At 49.6% G+C, this 20878-nt stretch overlaps 1 protein-coding gene across 3 annotated transcripts in view; it reads left to right on the plus strand.

Annotated features, from left to right (window-relative positions):
- Positions 1 to 4419: 4419 nt before the first annotated feature.
- LOC134928402 (RNA-binding protein 12B-A-like) overlaps positions 4420 to 20878 on the plus strand; it is a 38318-nt gene continuing 21859 nt past the window's right edge. Inside the window, exons 1-2 of one of the 3 annotated variants that reach the window (XM_063924101.1) lie at positions 4420 to 4630; positions 6175 to 6365. The gene's annotated coding sequence lies outside the window, so the exon portion shown is untranslated. Of the gene's footprint in view, positions 4718 to 6174; positions 6366 to 20878 lie in introns of all 3 variants that reach the window. The other 2 variants (XM_063924100.1, XM_063924102.1) reach the window with 2 other exon arrangements.

The raw sequence follows: 20878 nt of genomic DNA on the forward strand, positions 1-20878 counted from the left end.
CATGCTGTCAAACGTAGCCGCAGTAAGTCCTGATACACTCACGGCCCCTGTTGTAACAGGTCTTCGCGCAGAGGAAGAGGCCAGGGATCTCCTATGAGTAATTCCTGAAGATCTGGATACCAAGCCCTCTTTGGCCAGTCTGGGACAAAGAGGATCGCCCGAATCTTTGTTCTTCTTATGATCTTTAGAACTTTTGGAATGAGATGAAGTGGAGGGAATACATACACCGACTGAAACACCCACGGTGTCACCAGTGCATCCACTGCTATTGCTTGAGGGTCTCTCGACCTGGAACAATATCTCTGAAGCTTCTTGTCGAGACGAGATGCCATCATGTCTACTTGAGGAACTCCCCAACGACTTGTCACCTCTGCGAAGACTTCTTGGTGGAGGCCCCACTCTCCTGGATGGAGATCGTGTCTGCTGAGGAAGTCTGCTTCCCAGTTGTCCACTCCTGGAATGAAGATCGCTGACAGAGCGCTTGTATGCTTTTCCGCCCAGCGGAAAATCCTTGTGGCTTCTGCCATCGCCGCTCTGCTTTTCGTTCCGCCCTGACGGTTTATGTACGCTACTGCTGTTACATTGTCCGACTGGATCAGTACGGGTAGATCTCGAATATGTTCCGCTTGCAGAAGGCCATTGTAAATGGCCCTTAACTCCAGAACGTTTATGTGGAGACAAGTTTCCTGACTTGAACATCTTCCTTGGAAGTTTTCTCCCAGCGTGACTGGCCCCCAGCCTCGGAGGCTTGCATCCGTGGTTACTAGGATCCAGTCCTGGATCCCGAACCTGCGCCCCTCTAGGAGGTGAGAGCTGTGCAGCCACCACAGGAGTGAGACCCTGGTCTTGGAAGACAGGATTATCCTCCGGTGCATGTGTAGGTGGGACCCAAGCCACTTGTCCAACAGGTCCCACTGGAACACTGTGGCATGGAACCTGCCAAACTGAATGGCCTCGTAGGCCGCAACCATCTTCCCCAGCAACTGAATGCATTGATGGATTGACACTCTTGCTGATTTCAGAACTTGTTTGACCAGCCTTTTCCACTGGAAGAAAAACTCTCTGAAGTTCTGGGTGCAGTATCATTCCCAAAAACGACAATCGTGTTGTTGGAAGCAACTGCGACTTTGGCAAGTTTAGAAGCCAACCATGGTGTTGAAGAACTGTCAGGGAGAGTGCAATGTTTCGCACCAACTGGTCCCTGGATCTCGCCTTTATCAGGAAATCGTCCAAGTACGGGATAATAGTGACTCCTTGTTTGCGAAGGAGAACTATCATTTCTGCCATCACCTTGGTGAAAATCCTCGGAGCCGTGGACAGACCAAACGGCAACGTCTGAAATTGGTAATGACAATCCTGAATCGCAAATCTCAGGTAAGCCTGATGTGAAGGATAAATGGGAACATGTAAATAGGCATCCTTTATGTCCACCGAAACCATGAAATCTCCTTCCTCCAGACTGGAGATCACTGCCCTGAGAGATTCCATTCTGAATTTGAACTACTTCAGGTAGAAATTTAGGGATTTCAGGTTTAGGATTGGCCTGACTGAGACGTCCGGCTTGAATAAAAGCCTTCTCCCTGTTGTGACGGGGGAACCAGGATAATGACTTGATTCTGACACAACTTTTGTATAGCCTCGCTTACTACCTCCCTGTCCAGAGGAGAAACTGGTAAGGCCGATTTGAAAAATCGGAGAGGGCGAACGTCTTGAAACTCCAGTTTGTACCCTTGGGACACTATTTGTAAAACCCACGGGTCTAGGCCCCAACGAATCCAGAACTGACTGAAGAGTTCTAGACGTGCCCCCACCGGTGCGGACTCCCAGCGTCATGCGGTGGATTTGGCAGAAGCAGGGGAAGACTTCTGCTCCTGCGAACTCGACAAGGTTGTTGATCCTTTACCTCTTCCCCTCCCTCTACTAGCAAGGAAGGAAGAGCCTCACCCTCTTCTGTATTTATTGGGCCGAAAAGACTGCATTTGATAGTGGTGCGTTTTCTTTTGTTGCTGAGGAACATAAGGCAAAAAAGATGACTTACCCGCGGTAGCCGTAGATACCAAATCATCAAGGCCATCCCCAAACAAGACACCACCTTTATATGGGAGAGACTCCATATTTTTCTTGGAGTCTGCATCAGCATTCCATTGGTGAATCCACAATGCTCGCCTAGCCGAGACCGCCATGGCATTGGCTTTTGATCCCAAAAGGCCAATATTTCTTGCAGTTTCCTTTAGGTATGCTGCAGCGTCCTTGATATAATCCAGGGACAAGAGGATGCTATCCCTATCCAGTGTATCTATATCAGATGACAAGTTATCTGCCCACTTTTCAATAGCACTACTCACCCACGCAGATGCAATGGCAGGTCTGAGCAGCGTACCTGTGGTCGCATAAATGGATTTTAACATAGTTTCTTGCTTACGATCTGCTGGGTCCTTAAGGGCCGCCGTGCCCGGTGCTGGGAGAGCCACCTTTTTAGATAAACGTGACAGGGCATTGTCCCACTTTTTCCTGTCCTCAGTGGGAAAAGGATAAGCAACCGGAATCCTTTTGGGGATTTGAAACTTTCTGTCAGGGTTTTCCCAGATTTTTTCAAATAGAGCGTTCAGTTCATGAGAGGGAGGAAACGTCAGTGATATGTAATACATCTTTAATAGCCACAATCATGTCCTGAATGCTCTTTGCCAATTTTTGATCTAATCTGGAATCACTATAGTCGACACTGGAAACAGTGCCCGTGTCGGTATCAGTGTGCATCAACTGGGCAAAAGAACGGGGTCCTGGACTTGCAATAACATATCCTCCACAGATTTTTTCCACGCCTAGGTCTGAGACTCAGACTTATCTAATCTCTTACTGATAAGAGCCATATTCGCATTCAAGACATTCACCCAGTCACGAGTCGGCGGTGCCGACAGGGTCACCCCCACTGTCGTCTGTGTCCCTAATACAGCCTCCTCCTGGGAAGAGCACTCGGCCTCAGACATGTCGACACGTGTACCAAACACACACAGACACACCGGGCTTATAGGGGATAGACCCACAGTAATGTCTGTCAGAGGGACACAGAGGATTTGCCAGCTCACAACCCAGCGCCAAACTAACAACTCTGAAAACATGTGTGTGTGGGAGCATGGCGCGCAGCGTTCCACTCGCTGCGCTGTACCTCAAGATGCCGTCACTGGAGATGTCTTCTGATCTTCTGCTACTCACCTGTCTTCTGACTTCTGGCTCTGTAAGGGGGTGATGGCAGGGTGTGGGAGTGAGCATCCGGGAGCGCCCAGCGATCATCACCCTCAGGAGCTAATTTTGTCCTGTCAGCCAGAAGCAGAGCCATTGAGCTCAGCAGAAGTTGGTCATACTTCTCTCCCCTAAGTCCCACGAAGCAGGGAGACTGTTGCCAGCAGTCCTCCCTGAAAATAAAAAAACAAACATGTCTTTTCAGAGAAACTCAGTAGAGCTCCCCTAGAGTGCATCCAGTCTGCCTGGGCACAATTCTAAAACTGGAGTCTGGAGGAGGGGCATAGAGGGAGGAGCCAGTTCACACCCTTTCAAAGTCTTAAAGTGCCCATGTCATACTTACCTACTCTCCCGGAAGCTGCGGGAGGCTCACGTTTTTTGGGGTAGCCCCCCGCACCCCCGGAAGAGTGGGCAGGTCTCCTGCATCCTGCTCGCACCCTAGTGATGCGAGCAGGATGGAGAGATAACCTCCCGCATTCGCGGGTCCGTCGGGTGGAGAAGGGGTTAAAATGACGCAAATCGCGTCATTTTAGCCCCGCCCCCTTCCCGCGGACCCGCAACATTTCCCGATGCGGGGGGGGGGGGGGCTTAGTGATGTCACACTGCAGTGTCTCCTGTCCGGGCTTCTCCCGGAGAGGAGAAATAAAATATAGGTAAGTATGGCCCATGTCTCCTGCGGATCCAGTCTATACACCATGGTTCTAATGTGACCCCAGCATCCTCTAGGACGTATGAGAAAAAGATTAAACACAGTGGGGGCGATTTATCAACTCTAAACAGGACAAGTGGAGGTGTTGCCCATAGAAACCAATCACACGCTTTTATATAGAACTGTTCATTCTATAAACTTAAATCTAGAATGTGATTGGTTGAACCAATCACAGTCTTTTATATAGAACTGTTCATTCTATAAACTTAAATCTAGAATGTGATTGGTTGCTATGGGTAACACCCCAAGGCGTCCTGTCTAGTAGATGTGATAATCCACGTCCTGGGGCGATTATTACTGTCAGTTAATAGTGCATTACTGGAAGCAACTCCACGAAAGGGATCTACACGTTACGACACTTCCGCCCTTACCATGACAACACCAGGGCGACACGTCATATTACTTCCGGCCAGACAACTACGGATCCTTCACGAGACCAAAAAATATTAAGGTCACTCTCTAGCGTACATAACAAGAGACGGGTGCCCCGTGCCTCATGTACCTCCCTCTCCGGGCTGTTACTTTGTGTGCTTGCGAGAAAAAGATCTGCATAACGTGCGCTTCCGGAGAGCGAGTCTGCGCTTGCGCGCTCAGACCCCGCCTCTCTGCCCATTGTGAGCGCCATTATCGGATCCTGGCGGCGAGGTTCAGCGTGTTTCCCGGTAATCACATGACGAAACCGTGCGTGTCAATGCGCGTGGGGCCCCACTAGGCAGCGGGAGTGACCCGGTGCAGGCAGGGTGTCTGCTGCTGAAGAATAGGAACAGTGTAATACTCTAGACCCCTGTGTACAGTGTATAGGCCGGGGAGGGGGGAAGGGTTCATGGCAGCTGCTAGACTACCGGTACAAGTGGGGGGTGCTGTGATATGACAGCAGCTGGAGAGTCACTGGCTGCTGTCCCTTCCCCTGCACATTGTGTTTAAGAAAGGGGGGTTGGTTTGTGGGGTGCTGCAAGTCACCACATAAAGGGGGGGGGGGGGGGGGGGGCTGCATGCCAGGGGACATCTCGTGGGTATAGTCCTACACCTATTTATGTTAGGAATTCTCATAGTGGAGCCAAGTAACTACCCACCTGTTCTATTCATATGGGGGCAAGTACAGTATCACCATCCAGACCTATATTGTTTCATCCGCGGATAGGTTGTTGGTAGACAGGTGGGAATTAATTTGTGCACAGTGGGGATCACCTCAAATTGCTGTCTGCATTCATATCGTCCATTTACGGTAGTGCTAGCATCGCAGACTATCCCTCCCGCCACATAGCACTGTGAGGGATAATTTGCTCTGTACCATACAGGAATGGCTCATTGCACTGATGTTGGGCAATTGAATTTTCCCCTTAAATGTATCTAACCTTTTAAATAAACAGGAAGTTTGAAGGTGTTGCCCATAGCAACCAGATTCTAACGATTATTTAAATTCAGTAAATTGGCAAACACATCCACTTCTCCTTAGTTACATCTCCCCCGTGGTGTTGGGTAACCTGCTCAATATTAGTATTATGAGCAAACACTTTTATCGAAAATGGTTCAAAAACATTGATATTCACTTCAAGACAAGCCCCAGTGTTATAGCTTTACTAAAATGCTTCTTTGGGTGGTAATCCCTGATTTTAGATGTGGGAAGAAGGCTATTTTATTGAATAGCTTTTCCTGGCACTGTGAGGATTTTAGCTGTGTGCCTGTAGGTTTAATATCTTCAGGTGCATACACAGGGTGAGATGTAACCTTACGATTTTGGTTAGTCTAAATCATACGGAAAGTTAGTGCAAATCGCACCGCGTGTACACAGTTTCCGATACCGATGCGCGCTCCCGTGGGTTCGGTATCGCAAGAAAAGATAGACTTTGCAGGCAAGTCAATCTTGACTATATTGTGTATTATCTAGTACTTAGTATAGTCAAAATTGGCACTTAATCAAAATATGAAGTGGATAGTCAACATCGGTGGTTCAGGGGAAATCGCAAAGTCAAAATTCCCACCGTGTGTATGCATCTTTAGTCGATTACAATGTATGCAGGATGACTCTTTGCAGACAGAGCATAGAGAAACTGGGGCTTTTGTTGTATTATACACCTATATGGAACACTACACATTATATAATAAACATTAGGTGTGAAGCGTTTGTGCTCCTTCATGTGCTAATAAAATACTTCAATTGCTGATAAGTTTTGATAATGGAACTTGCATGCCGAATCAGAGTTTTTGTATTTTTCTTTCACCAGTGACACCATCCAACTTTGTATATAACTCCTGAATCTATATTTATGTGAATTTTGAGAAGATTGCAAACTCCAGAAGTAAAGTCTCTATAGTGACATCCCAGAAATTACTCCAGAGTAAATACCTGTGTGTTTCCAATGAAGATAGCAACTATCTAAGATAACTGCTGGAGAATTCCTATAGACAAGCAAACGTAAGTAGATTGAGTTTGTGCATGAAGAGTGAAACGTTTTCACGTAACCCTTGTTTATTTGAATAACACAAAGATTAAATGAATTAAAGGCCTGATTTAAAGATGGATACTTTTGTACAGCTGCTGTGCAAAAATATGCTAATGCTGCAGGAGACGTCTGAAGGAAAAAAGACGCCTCTTGCCGGCGTCTCAGATCCGGTGCCTTAGTCGCAACCGTTGGTGTTCCTGACAACAAGATGTTGTTTTACCCTAAACAAGGACAATATGTAAGCTTTACACAGTCATTTACAGATTGTTAATGTAAACCTATTGGTTACACATGGCAGTCAATAAGTACACAAATACAGTTTCTGTAACTAGAAAACCAGTGCTGATTTAGCATTTACCAACGGTTAATGGGTGCAGCAAACTGGAAAGGAAGAGTATACAGGTGAAAAGGGATCTGCTCTCAAGAGCTAAAAGGATAGGCATTGAGACATGGTTGCCACGAATTGGTCAGTTAAGGGAACAAAAGAGGTGGGTTAGAAGGTAGAATAATAAATGCATTTATAGAACTTCTTTGGAGAAAGGTGTTTCTGATAGGGAGATGGAGTTCCAGTGGTGAAGAACTGCATAAGAAACCTCTTGGTGGTAACAGTGGGGTGAGATTATTAGTTGGGAAGAAAGCTGGCAGTCATTGACAGCTAAGTGGGCGGTCTGTGTGGAGGGAGATGATTGGGTGGGTGCTTTATTGGTGAGTGAGAGGAATTTTGCTTTGCACTCTGTACGGGAAGGGGGAGACAGTATTTGGCTTGGTGAAGAGATGAGCAGATACAGTGCAGGGGGAGATAAAACGGAGTCAAGCAGTGGCATTTAGGATAGACTATAGTGAAGTGATGTGGGAGTAGGAAGGCCAATCTGGAGGAGGCAAAAGATGACTAGTGACTGGATGAGGCTCTGGACTCTACATCCCTTTCTGGGACTTATATAGAATCTCTCAACCCAGTACAAAGCCACTGTTTATAAAGTGGATAGTGACAGTGCTATTACATTCTATTTTAATCTGATAGTAGTCCTCCACTGTATGTGTTAGCCAGATACACTTGTGAGTTTAAAGAGGGGGAGGGGGGGGGGGGGTCGGGAAGCCTTTACTGTGAACCCTTGGCTGAGAAGGCAACTGCGTGGTTCCTGATAAGCACTCTGGATACCGCTACACTGAACCCAAGTGGTGTTCAGAGACTGCTTGGTCTATATAGTGTATGTAGAAGAGCCCAGTTGCACTGCCCACTAAGGCATTTTCTGCAGCGGGGTACACTGGTATTCCACAGGGCATAACATCGGGGTGTAGAGTAGGATCTTGATCCGAGGCACCAACAGGCTAAAAGCTTTGACTGTTCCCAGGATGCATAGCGCCGCCTCCTCTATATCCCCGCCACCAGGCACTGGAGCTCAGTTTGTAAGTTGGTGCCCTGCAGGCAGGATCATTAACAGGTGGGCTGCTCCAAGCAACCCTGAAAGAGCCTTTTTTTCTGAAGATTGAAGACTTCAAGGGCCGCAGCATATCATTGACAAGTGCTGGATGTCGGTCTGACATTAAATGCTACGGCTTCATCACCTCCCCTGGCGGTGCTGTATACTCCCGTGTCCCTGGTTGCCTGGTACTTACAGCGGAGGACTCCGGTTCCCGGCGCATAGCATACACATCCACCACTGCTCTCCAGGATCGCTTGGCCGCATCAGGGAGGAGGTAAGAGGGTCCCCCAGGCGGGACACGCCGCAAATCACGATCCGGCGCGGCTTGTGGGAGGTGGGCTGCGCGCTGGCGTGGACACTGTGTTGGTACAGGGACCCCACTAGACCACCAGGGCAAGAACACAGGTCGGGTTTTAACCCGTTTTTACAAGGGCCCGCAGTACCCGGTGAGGAAGTCCAGCTAGGGGATATGGCTCCGGCCTGTAGCCCCTCCCCCAGGCACCATTTTACATACATTTTCCCATCCTGGAGCTGCATATATCTTCTCTCTCATTACCTGTGGCAGTGTTTGGCGCCATCACACTGCTCTGGGACTGCATGGGCAAAACCTCTGCAATGCCGCCTCTGTAGTCAGCGCTGTGCATTTGCAGGACACTGAAGTATTCTACATGTCTTTTGGCAGTGTTAGTTAAGAAATAGTGCATTGTGGCAGGGTGATCTGGTACAAGTTCCCTGTGATTTACATCCAGTCTTTACTGTGCATTGTTATATCTAGTGACATATATAGCTTTACTCAGTATTACTTAGTATTGCTAGTCCAGTGCAGTTTTATTGCTCGTCATAGCTTCTGCATTGTATATGTGACTGTGTGTGTGCATATAGCTGCTGTGTGATATCTACTCCATGTATCTATCTCATAAGTGCTAACCCTATATTCTCTACCCTGAGGGGGGCTACGTGCGTCAGCTTTCGGTTAATATAGGTGTTTTTCATAGGGTTTACTTGTATACTATTTTTTCCTGTGCTTTTCAGTCACCATTTGCCACTTGAATCCTCTTTGTGCATTACACTGTACAGGGGGTTCTTGTTTGGGTAAATTTTCTGTATTTAATGTACTGCGTTGCCCTTGGATTAGCCTTCCTATCATGTCAGCTACAAGGGGTGACGGTTCCGTGGCTGATCCCGCCAGTCGCGGTGGTGACGTCATGGACCCCTTAGAGGATAACATTGCAGCTGAGGGCTCAAGTGCTGGGGGCTCTTTACCTCCCAGTCAGGTTGTAGCAACGTGGGCACATTCAGACCCACCTTGGGCTACTTTCTCTACATTGCTGAATACGCTTGTAACTAGACTCTCGACCCCTATGGGACCACCTGTGCCTTTACAGACACAATTTGTCCCTGCGGTTAATCCGCCATGGGCAGATACTCTGTCCACTCAGTTACAGCAGTTCCATCAGACAGTGCCTAAGCAGATACCTGGCCCTCGCCCGCCTCAGGCCAAGGGGCCCTCTAAGCGGGCCCTTACTTCCTCGCAATCCACTCATGTTCCGGATACCTCTTCTGATGAAGAGGGTGTGTATACTGACCCCTCAGACACTGATGCAGATGCTTCTGATGGGGAATCTGTTTCACAGGTAGATGTTCCTGATCTCTTGGAGGTTATCGGGCTGATTCTCCAAATCGATGATGACACAGAACATCAAGAGGCCTCTAAGAAACCTGATAGGTTCAAACGTCAGAAGGTCGCTAAACTTGTCTTACCTCATTCTGACTATTTGGTTGACATACGTCAGGAACCCTGGGAGTGTCCTGGGAAAAAGTTTACACCTCATAAGAAGATGCTAGCTTGCTATCCTCTTGCCGCAGAGCTAAGTAAAAATTGGGAAACACCACCTCCAGTGGACTCACAAGTCGCACGTCTGGTGGTTTCTTCTGCTCTGCCTGTCACTACCGTCACTTTTCTGAATGAACCGACGGATAAGTGTGTGGAGGGTTGCTTGAAGTCTATTTATGCTGGAGCTGTGCATAGACCTACTACTGCGGCCTCTTGGGCTGCTGAAGCCATCACGGCTTGAGTTCAGGAGGTGGAAGCGGAACTGCCGTCTAATTTTCCTGATAATGCTAAACAATGTCTCTCGTATATTGTTACGCTTCTCAATACATTCAGAAAGCGGCTTCTGATGCTGGTGTTCTGGCGGCCAAAGCAGCTACTACGTCCATTCTGGCTCGCCGGATCCTGTGGTTAAAGTCCTGGTCTGTAGATCTAGACTCTAACAAAACTCTGGAGGTTCTCCCTTTTAAGGGGAATATTCTTTTTGGGGAAGACCTCAACAAAATTGTTGCTGATCTTGCCTCTGCTAGGACTGCATGTCTGCCTAGTACTGCTCCTTCAGCTCCGAAGGCTGAGTACTTTCTTTTGGTCCTTTCAACCTCCAGGTAAAGCATAGGGTTAGGCGTACCCGAAACAGTCACGCACTTCCAAGTCCAGTAAGACCCAGCCTAAAAGAGCCTGGGCCGCCTGTCAGCCTTCTTCCAAATCTGACAAGCCTGCTGCATGGGGATCGCAGGGTGGGAGGCCGACTTCTAGGGATTGCTCAGGCATGGTTACAGACCACTTCGGACGCCTGGGTACGGGAAGTAGTCACTCACGGATACACCATCTCCTTCCAGAAGTGTCGACCTCGTCAGTTTTGCTCAACAAACAGCCCTTCAGATCCGGTGAAAGCAAACGCTCTACAGGTGGTGTTATGATCCCTCTTGGACACAGGAGTGGTAGTGCCGGTGCCTCTGACACAGAGGCAGGGGGTGCTATTCAACGCTGTTTCTAGTCCCGAAACCGAATGGGTTCTCATGGCCCATTCTCAACCTCATGTCTTTGAACAAATTTGTGCGAGTATCCAAGTTCCGTATGGAGACTCTTCGCTCTATTGTTCTGGGTTTGGAGCCTGGGGACTATATGGTATCCCTGGACATACAGGATGCTTACCTACATTTCTCTAACGTCCTAGTGGATGCTGGGGACTCCTTAAGGACCATGGGGAATAGACGGGCTCCGCAGGAGACAGGGCACTTTAAGAAAGAAATTGGATACTGGTGTGCTCTGGCTCCTCCCTCTGTCCCTCCTCCAGACCTCAGTTTGAATCTGTGCCCGGACGAGCTGGGTGCTACTTAGTGAGCTCTCCTGAGCTTGCTAGAAAGAAAGTATTTTGTTAGGTTTTTTTATTTTCAGAGATCTGCTGGCAACAGACTCTCTGCTATGTGGGACTGAGGGGAGAGAAACAGCCCTACTCACAGAAGATAGGTCCTGCTTCTTAGGCTACTGGACACCATTAGCTCCAGAGGGATCGTACACAGGATCGCACCCTTGGTCGTCCGATCCCGGAGCCACGCCCCCGTCCCCCTCGCAGAGCCAGAAGACAGAAGCCGGCGTCAGAAGCAAGAAGACTTCGAAATCGGCGGCAGAAGGCTCCAGTCTTCATATGAGGTAGCGCACAGCACTGCAGCTGTGCGCCATTGCTCCCACACTAAACCCACACACTCCGGTCACTGTAGGGTGCAGGGGGGGGGCCTGGGCAGCATTTAGAGACCTCTTGGCAAAAGTGGGCATATATACAGTTGGGCACTGTATATATGCATGGCCCCCGCCATATTTTTTACACAGAAACGCGGTACAGAAGCCCGCCGCTGAGGGGGCGGGGCTTCTTCCTCAGCACTCACCAGGCCATTTTCTCTCCACAGCTCCACTGAGAGGAAGCTCCCCAGGCTCTCCCCTGCAGAATCACGGTAGAGGAGGGTAAAAAGAGAGGGGGGGGCACACAAATTTGGCGCAAAAACAATATATACAGCACACTAAGTTACTGTGCGACTCCTGGGACATATAGCGCTGGGGTGTGTGCTGGCATACTCTCTCTCTGTCTCTCCAAAGGGCCTTGTGGGGGAACTGTCTTCAAAAAGAGCTTCCCCTGTGTGTGTGGTGTGTCGGTACGTTTGTGTCGGCATGTTTGACGAGGAAGGCTATGTGGAAACAGAGCGGGAGCAAATGAATGCGGGGTCGCCGACGACACCCGATTGGATGGATATGTGGAAGGTTTTAAATGATAATGTTGCATAAAAGGTTGGATAAAGCTGAAGCCTTGGGACAGCCGGGGTCTCAGCCCATGCCTGATCCTATGTCGCAGAGGCCGTCAGGGTCTCAGAAGCGCCCACTATCCCAAATTGTTGACACAGATGTCGACACGGATTCTGACTCCAGTGTCGATGGCTATGATGCAAAGTTACAGCCTAAAATGGCTAAAGCCATCCGTTACATGATTTTAGCAATGAAGGATGTGTTGCACATCACAGAGGAAACCCCAGTCCCTGACAAGAGGTTTTATATGTATGGGGAAAAAAGGCAAGAGGTGACCTTTCCCCCTTCACATGAGTTAAATGAGTTATGTGAAAAGGCTTGGGATTCTCCAGATAGAAAACTGCAGATTTCCAAACGGATGCTTATGGCGTATCCTTTCCCGCCAACGGACAGGTTACGCTGGGAATCCTCCCCTAGGGTAGACAAAGCTTTAACACGCTTATCCAAGAGGGTAGCCCTGCCGTCACAGGATACGGCCACCCTAAAAGATGCTGCGGATAGAAAGCAAGAGGGTATCCTGAAGTCCATTTATACACATTCAGGTACCCTACTAAGGCCGGCAATTGCGTCGGCCTGGATGTGTAATGCTGTAGCAGCATGGACAGATACCTTATCTGAGGAACTTGATACCTTGGACAAGGATACTATAGTACTGACCCTGGGGCATATAAAAGACGCTGTCCTATATATGAGAGATGCCCAAAGAGACATTAGCCTACTGGGCTCTAGAATAAATGCAGTGTCGATTTCTGCCAGATGGGTCCTGTGGACTCGGCAATGGACAGGCGATGCCGACTCAAAAAGGCACATGGAGGTTTTACCTTACACGGGTGAGGAATTGTTTGGGGACGGTCTCTCGGACCTGGTCTCCACAGCTACTGCTGGAAAGTCAAATTTTTGGCCATATATTCCCTCACAGCCTAAGAAAGCACCATATTACCAAATGCAGTCCTTTCGATCACAAAGAGGCAAGAAAGTGCGAGGTGCGTCCTTTCTTGCCAGAGGCAGGGGTAGAGGAAAAAAGCTGCATAATACAGCTAGTTCCCAGGAACAGAAGTCCTCCCCGGCCTCCACTAAATCCACCGCATGACGCTGGGGCTCCACAGGCGGAGCTAGGCCCGGTAGGGGCGCGTCTCCGAAATTTCAGCCACAAGTGGGTTCACTCCCAGGTGGATCCCTGGGCTATAGAGATTGTGTCTCAGGGATACAAGCTGGAATTCGAAGAGATGCCCCCTCACCGTTACCTCAAATCGGCCCTGCCAGCTTCCCCCTTAGAGAGGGAAATAGTGTTAGCTGCAATTCACAAATTGTATCTTCAGCAGGTGGTGGTAAAGGTTCCCCTCCTTCAACAGGGAAGGGGTTACTATTCGACCATGTTTGTGGTACCAAAACCGGACGGTTCGGTCAGACCCATATTGAATTTAAAATCCATGAACATATATACCTGAAAAGGTTCAAGTTCAAGATGGAATCGCTCAGAGCGGTCATCCCAAGCCTGGAGGAGGGGGATTTTATGGTGTCTCTGGACATAAAGGATGCTTACCTTCATGTCCCCATTTATCCAACTCATCAGGAGTACCTCAGATTTGTGGTACAGAATTGTCATTACCAATTCCAGACGTTGCCGTTTGGTCTCTCCACGGCACCGAGAATATTTCCCAAGGTTATGGCGGAAATGATGGTGCTCCTGCGACGGCAAGGAGTCACAATTATCCCATACTTGGACGATCTCCTCATGAAGGCGAGGTCCAGAGAGCAGTTGCTGATCAGCGTGGCACGCTCTCGGGAAGTATTACAACAGCACGGCTGGATTCTGAATATTCCGAAGTCGCAGTTGATTCTGGACACAGACCAGAAGAGGGTTTATCTCCCGATGGAGAAGGCTCAGGAGCTCATGACATTGGTCAGAGACCTATTAAAACCAAAACAGGTGGCGGTGCATCACTGCACGCGAGTCCTGGGAAAGATGGTGGCCTCATACGAGGCCATTCCCTTCGGCAGGTTCCATGCGAGGACCTTTCAGTGGGATCTGTTAGACAAGTGGTCCGGATCACCTCTACTGATGCATCGGCTGATCACCCTGTCCCCCAGGGCCAGGGTGTGTCTCCTGTGGTGGCTGCAGAGTGCTCACCTTCTTGAGGGCTGCAGATTCGGCATTCAGGACTGGGTCCTGGTGACCACGGACACAAGCCTCCGAGGGTGGGGAGCAGTCACACACGGAAGAAATTTTCAAGGTCTGTGGTCAAGTCAGGAGACTTGTCTTCACATCAACATCCTGGAATTAAGGGCAATATACAATGCCTTACGACAAGCGGAGACCCTGCTTCGCGACCGACCGCTGCTGATTCAGTCAGACAACATCACCGCAGTGGCTCATGCAAACCTCCAAGGCGGCACAAGGAGCAGGGTGGCGATGGCGGAAGCCACCAGAATTCTTCGCTGGGCGAAGAATCACGTAAGCGCACTGTCAGCAGTGTTCATTCCGGGAGTGGACAACTGGGAAGCAGACTTCCTCAGCAGGCACGACCTCCACCCGGGAGATTGGGGACTTCATCAAGAAGTCTTCACGCAGATTGCAAGTCGGTGGGAACTGCCACAAGTAGACATGATGGCATCCCGCCTCAACAAAAAGCTACAGAGATATTGCGCCAGGTCAAGAGACCCTCAGGCGATAGCTGTAGACGCTCTAGTGACACCGTGGGTGTTCCAGTCGGTCTATGTATTTCCTCCTCTTCCAGTTCTTGCAACTCTGGATACCAAGTCCTTCTTGGCCAATCCGGAACAATGAGTATTGTTCTCACTCCTCTTCTTCTTAGGATTCTCAGCACCTTGGGTATGAGAACCCAAGGTGCTGAGAATCCTAAGAAGAAGAGGAGTGAGAACAATACTCATTGTTCCGGATTGGCCAAGAAGGACTTGGTATCCAGAGTTGCAAGAACTGCTCACAGAGGACCCATGGCCTCTGCCTCTAAGACAGGACTTGTTGCAACAGGGGCCCTGTCTGTTCCAAGACTTACCGCGGCTGCGTTTGACGGCATGGCGGTTGAACGCCGGATCCTAGCAGAAAAAGGCATTCCGGATGAGGTCATTCCTACGCTGATAAAGGCTAGGAAGGACGTGACTGCTAAACATTATCTCCGTATATGGCGAAAATATGTTGCTTGGTGTGAGGCCAGGAATGCCCTTACGGAGGAATTCCAGCTGGGCCGTTTCCTTCACTTCCTACAGTCGGGAGTGACTTTGGGCCTAAAATTGGGTTCCATTAAAGTCCAGATTTCGGCCCTATCCATTTTCTTTCAAAAAGAACTGGCTTCTCTTCCTGAAGTCCAGACGTTTGTGAAGGGAGTGTTGCATATTCAGCCCCCTTTTGTGCCTCCAGTGGCACCTTGGGATCTTAACGTGGTGTTGAGTTTCCTGAAGTCACACTGGTTTGAGCCACTAAAAACCGTAGAGTTAAAATTTCTCACGTGGAAAGTGGTCATGCTATTAGGCTTCGGCTAGGCGTGTGTCAGAATTAGCGGCTTTGTCACATAAAAGCCCCTATCTGGTTTTCCATATGGACAGAGCGGAATTACCGACCCGTCCGCAATTTCTGCCAAAAGTGGTGTCATCTTTTCATATGAACCAACCTATCGTGGTGCCTGTGGCTACTCGTGACTTGGAGGATTCCAAGTTACTAGATGTGGTCAGGGCTTTGAAGGTTAATGTAGCCAGAACGGCTAGAGTCAGGAAAACTGAGTCACTGTTTATCCTGTATGCACCCAACAAGCTGGGTGCTCCTGCTTCAAAGCAAACTATTGCTCGCTGGATCTGTAACACGATTCAGCAGGCTCATTCTGCGGCAGGATTGCCGCAGCCAAAATCATTAAAAGCCCATTCCACAAGGAAGGTGGGCTCTTCTTGGGCGGCTGCCCGAGTGGTCTCGGCATTACAGCTTTGCCGAGCAGCTAATTGGTCGGGTTTAAACACTTTTGCAAAGTTCTACAAGTTTGATACCCTGGCTGAGGAGGACCTTGTGTTTGCTCATTCGGTGCTGCAGAGTCATCCGCACTCTCCCGCCCGTTTGGGAGCTTTGGTATAATCCCCATGGTCCTTACGGAGTCCCCAGCATCCACTAGGACGTTAGAGAAAATAAGATTTACTTACCGGTAAATCTATTTCTCGTAGTCCGTAGTGGATGCTGGGCGCCCGTCCCAAGTGCGGACTTTTTTCTGCAATGCTTGTATATAGTTATTGCTTACATAAGGGTTATGTTATAGTGCATCGGGTTGATCTGATGCGCTATTGTTGTTCATACTGTTAACTGGGTAAGTTTATCAGAAGTTATACAGTGTGATTGGTGTGGCTGGTATGAGTCTTGCCCTGGATTCCAAAATCCCTTCCTTGTACTGTCAGCTCTTCCGGGCACAGTTTCTCTAACTGAGGTCTGGAGGAGGGACATAGAGGGAGGAGCCAGAGCACACCAGTATCCAATTTCTTTCTTAAAGTGCCCTGTCTCTTGCGGAGCCCGTCTATTCCCCATGGTCCTTACGGAGTCCCCAGCATCCACTACGGACTACGAGAAATAGATTTACCGGTAAGTAAAATCTTATTATTCCTATTGCCATGTCGCACCAGCAGTACCTGAGGTTTGCTATTGGCAACCTACATTATCGATTCCGGGCCTTGCCTTTTTTGGACTGACAACAGCTCCGCGAATCTTCACCAAAGTCATGGCGGTGATGACTGCTCTCCTCCACCGTTGGGGTATCCGGATCCTGCCGTATCTGGATCTGATGGTCCAGTTTCAGCAAGTCCACGGGAGGCTCATCAACTGGAAGAAATCATCCCTGGTCCCTGCTAAGAGCACCTGGGGGCACTGTTGGACACTCACAACCAGCGGTTGTTCTTGTCCCAGGAGAAGGTCCTGATCCTTCAGGACAGAATAAGATGCTTCCTGTCTCGCCTGCGTGTGTCGATACACTCGGCGATGCAAGTACTAGGCCTCATGGTGTCGGCTTTTAACATGGTAGAGTACGTTCACTTTCATTCCCCCCCTCTCCAGAAACTGATTCTGGCCAAGTGAGACTGCCTGCCTCACCAGATCAGGTCTCGCATGATCTCATGGTCTCCGGAAGTACATCTGTCGCTAACGTGGCTACAGGACCGGCAGTTTGAGTAGGGGCCGTCCCTTCTGGATCTCCAACTGGGTCCTTCTGACGACGGATGCCAGTCTGAGGGGTTGGGGAGTGGTGTTGGAGCAACACTCTCTTCGGGGTAGGTGGACCTGGGAGAAGTCTCGCCTCCTGATAAACAATCTGGAATTACGGGCAATGTTCAGTGTGCTGACACTAGCCCTGCCTCTTGTACGGAACAGGCCTGTTCAAGTACAGTGAGACAACACCACCACGGTGGCGTACATAAATCATCAAGGCGGCACTCGAAGCCACATGGCAATGTTGGAAGTGTCAAAGATTCTTCGCTGGGCGAACGCCATCTGCCAGCACTATCGGCAGTGTTCATTCCGGGAGTCCTCAACTGGGAAGCGGACTTCCTCAGTCATCAGGACGTACTCGCCGGAGAGTGGAGCCTTCATCCGGAAGTATTTCAACTCCTAATGGACAAGTGGGGCCTACCAGATGTAGACCTGATTGCGTCTTGACACAATCACAAGGTTCCGGTCTTTGGAGCAAGGACAAGGGATCCTCAAGCAGCGTTTGTGGACACACTGGCAATTCTATGGAACTTTCGTCTGCCGTACGGTGTCACTCCTGCCCAGGGGAAGGAGGAATCCTACTTCTGATCACTCCAGCATGGCCCAGATGGCATTGGTTCTCGGACCTGCAGGATCTCTCGTTAGAGCGTCCCTTTCTGCTTCCGCAACGACCAGACCTCCTTGTTCAGGGCCTCTGTGTCTACCAGGATTTGGCCCGACTGGCTTTGACAGCGTGGCTCTTGAAGCTTCAGTCCTGAGAGCTAAAGGTTTTTCTGAGGCGGTCATTCAAATTATGTTGAAGGCCTGTAAGCCGGCTTCTGTCCGGATTTATCATAGGGTTTGGAATTCTTACTTCACCTGGTGTGCTGCTAAGAATTGCGATGCTTTCAAGTTCAGTACTGCCAATCTTTTGGCTTTTCTGCAACAGGGCCTGGACTTAGGCCTTCGTCTGGCCTCCCTCAAGGTTCATGTTTCTGCCTTGTTGGTTTGGTTTCAGAGAAAAATTGCGACTCTTCCTGATGTTCACACATTCACTCAGGGTGTTCTTCAGATTCAACCTCCCTATGTTCGTCCTGTGGCTCCTTGGGATTTGTCGGTTGTTGCCCTACAAGAGTCTTCGTTTGAACCTCTTGAGTCTGTGGACCTCAAATGGCTTACGCTTAAGGTCTTGTTTTTACTGGCTATTGTCTCTGCTAGATGGGTTTAAGACTTGGGTGCCTTATCCTGTAGGTCTCCCTTTCTGATTTTTCACCGTGACCGGGCAGTTCTTAGAGCGCGCCCTGGTTATCTACCTAAGGTTGTGTCTTCTTTCTACCTTAACCAAGAGATTGTGGTTTCCGGCCCTTATCTCTCCTGATTTGTCCTCCAAACAGCGGTCTTTGGATGTGGTACGGGCTCTCCGTATCTATGTGAAGAGGACAGCCTCCATTAGGAAGTCTGATTCCCTCTTTGTACTTTATTGGTTTTCACAAACGTGGCTGGCCAGATGGATTAGAATGGTGATTGCTCAAGCTTATGTACAGGCTGAGCTTCCAGCTCCTGCTACCATCAAAGCCCATTCTACTCGGTCTGTTGGACTTTCTTGGGCTGCCCACCGTGGTGCGACCCTTGAGTAATTGTGCAAGGCGGCTACGTGGTCCTCAGTGAATACGTTCATAAGGTTCTGTGCCTTCGATACTTCCGCCTCCCAGGATGCTTCCTTTGGATGCCGGGTTCTTGTGCCCGCTACAGTGCATCCCCTCCCATGAGGAACTGCTTTAGGACATCCCCGATGTTATTCCCTGTGGAATACCAGTGTACCCCGCTGCAGAAAAGGAGATTTATGGTAAGAACTTACCCTTGTTAAATCTCTTTTTGTGAGGTACACTGGATTCCACAGGGCGCCCACCCTGACGCACTGAGCTTCTTTGGGTTGTTATGGCATTAGCCGCTGATACCTTCTCCTGTCTTGAGAATGTGATGTCTGTGGCTACTAATTGTTGTCTCTTTTACCTGCTACTGCATTGGACTGGTTAACAAAACTGCGCTCCAGTGCCTGGAGGCGGGGATATAGATGAGGCGGCGCTATGCATCCTGGAAACAGTCAAAGCTTTTAGCCTGTTGGTGCCTCAGATCAAGATCCTACTCTACACCCCAATGTTATTCCCTGTGGAATCCAGTGTACCTCGCAGAAAGAGATTTAACAAGGGTAAGTTCTTACCATAAATCTCCGTTTACACTTCGCTATACTTGAAAATGTTAAGAATTTGGACCCCGTCATTCTTCAAGTTGCTAGCTATTGTGTCCAGCATTGCAGGGTTTCTTCTTCCTCTGGCCTGTCTCTGTCATCTGTCCCCACTCCAGCTATCCCTCACGCTTTCATCTATGTCCCACCTCCTTCTGTCTGTCATTCTCATCTGTCTCTCATCTCAGTCCCTCTGCTCCCCATCCCTCTCATCTTTCTCCTGCTCCAATCTCCCTCATCTGTCTCACCTCGGTCCCTTTCGCCCCTGTCTCTCTCATCTCGGTCCCTTTCGCCCCTGTCTCTCTCACCTCGGTCCCTTTCGCCCCTGTCTCTCTCATCTCGGTCCCTTTCGCCCCTGTCTCTCTCATCTCGGTCCCTTTCGCCCCTGTCTCTCTCATCTCGGTCCCTTTCGCCCCTGTCTCTCTCATCTCGGTCCCTTTCGCCCCTCTCTCTCTCTCATCTCGGTCCCTTTCGCCCCTGTCTCTCTCGTCTCTGTCCCTTTTGCCCCTGTCTCTCTCGTCTCGGTCCCTTTCGCCCCTGTCTCTCTCTCGTCTCGGCCCCTTTCGCCCCTGTCTCTCTCTCGTCTCGGTCCCTTTCGCCCCTGTCTCTCTCTCGTCTCGGTCCCTTTCGCCCCTGTCTCTCTCTCGTCTCGGTCCCTTTCGCCCCTGTCTCTCTCTCGTCTCGGTCCCTTTCGCCCCTGTCTCTCTCTCGTCTCGGTCCCTTTCGCCCCTGTCTCTCTCTCGTCTCGGTCCCTTTCGCCCCTGTCTCTCTCTCGTCTCGGTCCCTTTCGCCCCTGTCTCTCTCTCGTCTCGGTCCCTTTCGCCCCTGTCTCTCTCTCGTCTCGGTCCCTTTCGCCCCTGTCTCTCTCTCGTCTCGGTCCCTTTCGCCCCTGTCTCTCTCTCGTCTCGGTCCCTTTCGCCCCTGTCTCTCTCTCGTCTCGGTCCCTTTCGCCCCTGTCTCTCTCTCGTCTCGGTCCCTTTCGCCCCTGTCTCTCTCTCGTCTCGGTCCCTTTCGCCCCTGCAACAATCATTCTATCATATCTGACTTTGACAGGCTATAGTAAAAATCTGCTTTAATGGCATAATTCCCATACGTGTGTGCTGCCATCAATGAGGGTTACATATTCTATTAAGTGCACATCCAAAATAAAAATAGGAAGACCTACTAGTGGGTGTGGCTTTATTGAGTGCATACAAACACCAAATGTGTTTTCTCTTATGTCCTAGAGGATACTGGGGTTCTATTTAGTACCATGGGGTATAGACAGGTCCTGTAGGAGCCATGGGCGCGTTAAGAATTTGATAGTGTGGGCTGGCTCCGCCCTCTATGCCCCTCCTAGCAGACTTAGTTTAGAAAATTTGCCTGGAGCAGCTGGTCACGTTACAGGAAGCTCCTGAAGAGTTTTCTGCATTTATTTTATACGTTTGTTATTTTCAGCCAGGGCTGGTTGGCACCAGCCTGCCTGCTTCGTGGGACTTAGGAGGGGGAACGGCCCAACCTCTTGAAGGGTTAAT

This window comes from Pseudophryne corroboree, chromosome 5 (genome assembly GCF_028390025.1).
Source record: "Pseudophryne corroboree isolate aPseCor3 chromosome 5, aPseCor3.hap2, whole genome shotgun sequence".
NCBI lineage: Eukaryota > Metazoa > Chordata > Amphibia > Anura > Myobatrachidae > Pseudophryne > Pseudophryne corroboree.